The sequence below is a fragment of the Poeciliopsis prolifica genome, unplaced genomic scaffold, assembly GCF_027474105.1.
Source record: "Poeciliopsis prolifica strain line A6 unplaced genomic scaffold, Auburn_PproV2 SCAFFOLD008, whole genome shotgun sequence".
In the NCBI taxonomy this organism is placed as follows: Eukaryota; Metazoa; Chordata; class Actinopteri; order Cyprinodontiformes; family Poeciliidae; genus Poeciliopsis; species Poeciliopsis prolifica.
Window position 1 is genome coordinate 4,141,266 of NW_026562383.1, and position 7,946 is coordinate 4,149,211.

A 7,946-nucleotide genomic window follows, 5' to 3' on the forward strand; every position below is an offset into this window, starting at 1 on the left:
TTAAAATTCACTTTTTTTGCTGTGTGCAATTAAACCTTATCAGTAGAGCAGATTATGGTTTTGGTAAATTCAAGAAAATTGCTGCCCAGCTGGATTTAAATAGCAACTAGCTAACAAAGTAGCTACCTTGCTGACTAGATACCCATTGCTAGATAGCTGTAGGCTAACTAGCTGTCTATTTATATCTGTATTTCCCACCACAGCAAATTGTACTATTGTTATTGCAATGAATCTTCTCTGCTTTTATACTTAATATTATCCTAGTCTGTTATTCTCCTCGGTCTGCTGCAGTGAATGTATTTTTTACCTGCACACAATAGAGACTAAAAAAAATTATTTAAAAAATAAATAAATGAGCTCTCAGGTGAGCAGTGGATTCCAGCCTTCATGCTAATGATCTGGTCCTGGATGAGTAACAGACGGCACCATGCTACATGGGAAGATGATGCCTCTTTTACCGAAACACCAGGGCATCGCTCACCGTGGGCTTCATAAGACGATGGGCTGGAAAAAGCGTGCCAGACGGTAAACCTGCTGACGGTCCGTATCGCTGAGCGTTCCCTCAGTGACTGATGGTGTGTTCTTTGGGCCTGGCAATGCAGAAGTGGGACTGCGAGAATATTTATGCATGTGTGTGAAAGAGAGCGCAGGGGAAAGGTGGTGAGCATCGTGTAGGAAGACCCAGAATAGAGAGGGCAGGCTACATTTTGTTTGCACCGCTGGTAAAAATCCCTAATACGAGTTATTCTTTTATCCCGCCAACGTGCTCTGACACTTACATTTTTAAAAAGTCAGCTGTTAATCTGAGTCCACCTTTTCAGTATCAGGATAACAAAATCACAGGGATGATTGTTTTCCACGAGGTGTCGCATGCTAAACGGTTTTTCTGGAACAATAAGTTCTTTCGCCGCCACTAGCACGTTCAGCAGCGCATATAGAAGGTTGATTGGCAGCGCAACGACCCTCCTCCTTGTTCTGATTGGCTGTTTCTGACCAGGAGCGGTTCATTCCTTCAGTAGCTCAGGAAAGAGGTGGAGGAGATCGATCTTTTCACAGATCATCTGTCTCATATTAAACTGCCACAACATGGTGACAGTTTTGACAAATATGTAAAATTTTCGTAAAAGTTACATCCTGTAGCTTTAACGTGTCACCCTGTTAGAGCTTAGAGAGAGGATGCTCTTTGACCCCTTAATAAATGTATGTAAATTACCCATGTGTTGATTTATCGTCTCACTTGTTACTCTAAGTGATAATCTGGTACCAATTTTCTGGTTGAGAATAAAACCATTTTCTTACTAAAATGAACATAAACTGGAAAGGACACATTATAAAACACTTGTAGATCAAAATCACAATCACGTTTCCCAGGATGCTTTACGGAGAAATGGACTCACCTCATCATGGATTCTTCGCCATACTCAGCGGCAAGCATGACACGCGTTTCCTTCCCCTTCGGTTTCACATCAGTCCTGCTGCTTGGTGTTAAAACCCTCAATCCTGGTCTCATCTGAACAAAGCCCAGAGTTTCAGCTAGAAAGTCCCGGTTCAGTTCAGCAATTTTCCCGTTTTAACAAATGAAAAGAATGTTTTATCCTCCAGTTTTGTTTTTGATACCTCAAGGTCTGCGTTGTGTTACGTCTCTGACAGAACAAATTATTCTCCGTAGAAGGAGACTCTGCCTGCAACGAAGTTTTTTAAAAATAAAGGAAGAAAATGGTCTTTAGTAACTACAATGGTTTTCAATTCTTTTTTTATTCCTCTGTTGCTTCTTTGTGAAATGTATTTAAATTTTGTGCACCACAGTGCTCTGGCTTGGCTTCGACTATTGCTGTTAGCTCTTAAAGACATTATGGTTACGCTGTTTGGCGTCTTTCCACTGTAGTTGAAGGTACATCCACTGTGTGAGTTTTCATTGACCCTAAAACCTTCGGGCATGAATGTAGCAATCAAGAAAATGCTCTTCTTTGCTGTAAATTATGGCAAAGATAATATCGAGAAGCATCGCTGCGATGACTTCCTGAAGGCGGAGTTTCAGGAAGTGCAGGAGCTTCTTAAAGAGACAGAGGTCCAATTTCAAGATGTCAAATTACAAACCCGAGTTTCTTTTGTCATAATTGGTTTATACAGCATTTTTATAACACCTGAAGGTAATACACTTACTTGATTGCGCTGTAAAACACATATCACTCATTTAAAATAACGGCCCGATTACGAAATCTCATATGGAATGGCTCCCAACAATTCTGTCACAAACTATAGCTTAAAAATCGCAAACACTCTCAGAAAAAGCTTTTATCCAGCTGCTGGTTGCAGTTGCAGTACTTGGGTCTGAAGCAATATATTGTGTGTAGTCACTAATGTATTGGTCCAATCATAATGTCCACACTTTAGAAAGCATTTGCCTGTTAAGAAGCACCTCTACACTTTTTTAAAAGTCTCTGAATCACAATGAAACTTTATTGACAGTGATATCGAACTATAAAAAAACAAAACAAATAAAAATCACTTTACCTTTTAAATATCTATTTTCTGGGGAATGATTTTGGTTTGTAAACACGATGCATCACTCGGTTGCTTTTTGCATAAAATGTTGGCGAAGCTGCAAATGTGGTGCAACTTCTCGCTGGAAGGTGTAGACTCTGATTTATTGTGCTGACGTTTCAGCACAAACTTGTATATTAATGTGCATAAGTTGATACCAAAGCAGAGAACATTTCAATAATTTTAGAAGGATGTCGAATAAAGCTGTTGTTTTTTTTTTTTTGTTTTTTTTGGGGGGGGGGGGGTTTTGTTAATCTGATGCAGTGGGAAGTTTTTTTTTCCAGTGTTTGGCAGAATTTCTTTAGCGGCTGGAGAATTTGGTGAATTCAGGAATAAAAAGGCTGTAAATGTAACGTGGCTGAGTGGTAATGTGTACTTTCCAAAGTGTTTTGAACAAAGGTGAGCGTTTTCGTTTTAGTGTGACTGATATTCTGACTTTAATACAACAAGATGACATGTCTGAACTTCAGACCTGAATATTCAGAGTCTCAGAAGGTCCTGGAAATATCTGCAGCAGGCGAACAGAACGGCACAAAAATAAATCTGCTTAATAGAAACTTCAATTTTTGGAAAAAAAAAAAATAATAATTTCAATAACATATTTTTTGGGCTAGTATTAGGTGGTTTCTCTGTCATATTGAAACATGGACAATAGCCAGATGTTAATACTGGCTTAAAAGATGACAAAGAAGAAGAAGAAGTCAGGAAGTGGTAGGAAGATGATGGAACCGCGTGTTTATTAATGGCTTATCACATGAACAAACATATTCACATGTGATCTGCTTTCATTGTCTTCAACACGTCGACTCTGACGATGCCTGAGCTGAACAAATACCGATAAGGACGACTTCTTGACATGAAACTTATTTGGACTCCATTTATGCATTTTTTTCCCCCTTAAATTTAGCTGAGAATAAAAATCCCAGTATTTTCCCCGGTCAGCTGGCCTCACATCCAGTTTGTTCCTGTCCGTCACCGCGGTGTTGAGCCGTGACCTGTTGACCCTTCAGGGTGAAGGGGCAGGCAGATTTGTTTTTGTGTTTCTGGGGACAACGGCACAAAAGAATCAGAAGGCCTTTCTGGACTCCATACCTGGTGTTTAGTTATTCTGCTCACTAAAACTGATTTGAAGTCACTTCCAGGCTGCAGCGCTCCTCCAGGGCTCTTCTGCTAATTGTTCCTGTGTAGCGTTTGGGCCCGAGCCTCCCCAGTTTACAATGAAGCCCCTGGTGGAGCGCAGATAAGAGGCACCTCAAGTAATGAAATATGCAAAACACGACATTTTCATTCCAGAGTCATCTTTACGAGACATTTTCTGCTAAATAAACCACCTATGGTCCAGAATGCCACACGGAAATGCAGTTATTTATAAAAATTACTTCACATAGAGTTGTATATATATATATATTTTTTTTTTTAATAATTTTGAACTTTAAGTGCACATTATCCCGCAGTCTCAAAATTTGTTTTTAAACCCTAAAACCCTAAAAGTTTGATCTACGCAACGTTCACAGACGACGACTTAGAGGTCGGAATGAGATTTGACCCTTTCTACATCAACTCTACGACACAAACGGTAACACTGAACTTACAGAGTGACGCAGAATGTAAAGAGTTTCTAGAGTTGATGACTGATTCATTGCTTTTAGAAATCAGTCACGTATGGAGCCCATGTGGGAACACTTAACTGCACTTGGCCGAACGTTTCAAAACACAAATAAACAAGGATTGCGACATTAAACGCGTCGATTCGGGTGCGGCGTTTCGCTTCTGCGCCGTCGCTAGAAATCCCTAATGAGCCCTGCGGTCGCGCTGTCAATTCACCAGGTGTTCACTGTGAACCCACTCTGATCTCATTAGAACCTCGGTACCAGTTTTCAGCCCGAGAGCGCGCCGGCCGCTTGTCTGCTGCCAGGTGGGACACCAACCACTAACCATGAGCGAGTCACAAAACCTCCACTTTGAGATACAACCAAACAAACTTTATAATTGGAGAAATTGCGGGTGCTCTCCACCTGACAGCTGCAACTAGTTAGAAAACCTGAAAATAGCACCCAAAGTTGAAACAACACTGCATCTAATTGGATGCACCGGTTTTGGAGGTGCTGCATGTCTTATAACAGCCAATGTGTGTGTTTTTAAAGATATATAGATAGATGTAGTTTTGGACCATAATTTATGCCATCTGCAGTAACAATGGCTCCACCACACAAACTATGCACAAATAGTAAGTCCAGTATTTTACATTTTCTTTATAGTAACAACCAGTTTCAGTTTGATACCCGTGGTATGATCAGTGACCATCGTTACGCTCCAGCCGTTGACTGCCTTGTGGAACAGAAAGTTCTCTGCATTGTAATGAGTTGATGATGGTAAACGTCGTACCATTAGTTCTCCCGTGTGACAGAATGACGGAGAGCATCCTGGGCCTTTCAGCCGACGCCAGAACTTTCCCCAACTGTCAAATCTTCATCATTAGAGCCTGACTGTGCGCTCCCATTAGTCCAACCAGCTCGCAGCGCACTTAGGGCCAGCCATGAGGTTTTAATTAGAGCCGAGGGATTCGGATCGGGTCGTCGCTTTCTGTGAAGTCCTCGTATACGGCTGAGAGCACATATTTACACAGACTGTATAAAAAAGGGCATCGGATGCATTTCCCTCCTCATCGTTTGACATCAATACATTTCCATTCTTCTCTTTCCAGATGAGCTTTTCGCAATCAGAAATTATTCTCGCAATTAATCGAGTAATCGGATCAAAAAAAAAAAAAAGATCAAGTAAAACGTTGGTAAATATAGCATAACACTCTATTTGCTATATATGTATGAACACACCTGCAGCGCTCTGAACCGGCCACTAGGCGGCTGCAGTGGGAGGAGAAGAGCTGCCGCACTCCAGTTATCATGCATTTTTAAGGAGGCATCAATGAAATCCTCAAAGGCCGAACTTGAAAACTGGACATTATGCCACCAACACTTAGCTCCGCGCAACACAAGTAATAACCCGGCCGGAACGCGACGCATTCAATAACGAAATATAATCTAACGAAGCGTCGAGGCAGATACATTTTCCTCCAGGAATTTTAATAATTGAGGTCCTCGAATCACTAGAGGAATTATTTCAGGCCTTACGTGAACTTGTCTAATTGAAACATTAATAGTCTTTAAAAATATGGAACTGGTTAATGAATTTGGACCTAAAACAGGAAAACGTAAGTCTCATTTAATGTCAGGCTGTGTGAAAAATGGTTATGTATTTTCATAGTGTGTGTGTAAACATCTGTTTTCAAACATATAGATTCCATATTTAGGTTGACATAAAAAAAAAGCTCTTATAATTCATTACAATGAAAACAGACTGAGACAGTACTCTCATTTACTTACAGAAATACTGTGTGTGTGTATGTGTGTGTGGGTGTGTGTGCGTGCGTGTGTGTGTGGGGGGGGGTTTACATCCTCCTCTCCACTGCTGCCGTCTCTGCCTGAAGTCGTGCAGCAATACAGCAGCATGAAAGCAATCAATCTGGGACGTAAAAGCAGAATAAATGAGTTACCTTTCATCCTTTGTGCGAATGTCATGGAGATTTATGTCGAGCTTGCATTGTCTCTGGAATCATCCGCGAGCTTCGGGTTCGAGTTCATTTGCTGCGACAGAAACTAATGGGGCCTCGCGGAGGTAAAGCAGCAAAATCGGGAGGTTATTACACCATGCTAATTGTCCCATCTGGTATTATAGAGGTCCATTGACATAAAACAAAACCCAGGCTGGAAATAAGCCCCAATTAGCTCAAATACAGCCAGACTCAGAGAGCTGAATGGACGGCCAAGTGAAGAAGGGTTTGTACGAATGGCTGAATAGGAACGGACGGGGAAAAATGGAAGCTTTATGAAATTATAGATATTAAATTAATGTAGTACAGCTTACTGTAATTCGAGTGTGCTATTAAAATAAACTCAGGGAGCAGACGAAGTGAAAACAGCCCAGCACAAAAGATCATTTAGAACAAAACGCAAAAGAAGAAGTTCATTTAATTGGGGGGTTCGGCCCAATTAGATGAGCCCAGTGAAACTTTCCAGTCATTTATAAGCACTTAGCTTCATTTTGGTCCTTGTTTCTTAATCTATAGCTGATGAAAATCTTCAGCTTTCTCTCACTGTTAACTTGGACAAAAACTCCTGTTGAAACTTTTGAAGTTGTTCAGTTTGGTGTAACTTTTGAGGATTTTACAAGTAACGATGCATAAAGTTCGGTGAACTTTGAATTTTATCAACAGAATAAAAATAAAAAATAAAGTACATCAAGCACCCCAGTCTGTTGCTTTTCAAGCAGAGACCATTGCTGACAGGTGGTAAATAATAATAACAACAATAATAATAACCAATGTGATGTGTTGTACTGCCAGGACAAAGATGACGGAGAATCATGTCCAACACGTCGATTTCAAAAAGCCCCACAGGCTGAAATATGAAGCTGTAGCAGAATCACTGACATTATTGTTCTCCCAATCAATGGACCCATCATGTTGTCATCCTGCCAGAGACAATTCCCATCAGCGCAGACGTGTTTTATTACCCAACAGAGGCGATCACCAGAAACACCGTATCGATTGGCGGGGGTGACATATTTCTGTAATTGAACGCATCGTTGCAACCCTGCCTCCATGTTTAGGGTACCGCCGTCTATAAAACCAGGCTAAAAATAGAGTTTTTAAAGACCCCTCTGTCTTTTGTGTACGTCTCATTTAAAGCGGACACGTTCGCTCTAGGGCCCCGACGCGTCGTTCTCATTCATCCACCAACACAAACGTCTCCAGCCTCTTCTCAACTCATTTTCCTGCAAAACCAATTTCCTCCTTTGCTCGACCTGCTGCTCTGATGTCACCAGTATGAAGCAGAAGTGGCTCGTTTGCCCAAACCGGACCCAAAGAGAGATTCAAAGCTCTAGCATCGTTGTAGCTTGCGTGTCCATTGAACAAAATCAGTTTTTATTGAGCGAAGGGTCTTGTGTTTCTCAAATTTGTTGGACTGTATGTTGACTGGATATTTTTTAAGTCGGCTCTTACGTGACCCTGACACCAGAGACGTCATGGAAAAATTATTTAATACTGCTACTTCCAACCTGTGGTTTGTACTAAGTACCTATTTTTCATTTAGCTCAACCAATTCTAATGATTTTTTTTCTTCAAAAATTGCAGAATTTTTGCATTTTGCCATTCAAATGCTCAGAAGTGAAGCAGGTGAGGCAGATTCAGTTTACTGCAGACTGAATGTTCTGCTTCGTATGAGAAATACTTGAGTGTTTATTTGGGGGGGGGTTGCGGCGTTGTTGTCAGTTGCTAAGACAATGAGTCTGCGTGTGTCTGCGCCGATACAGAGAGAAGGAAGTGGTTTCTGATCACTGAG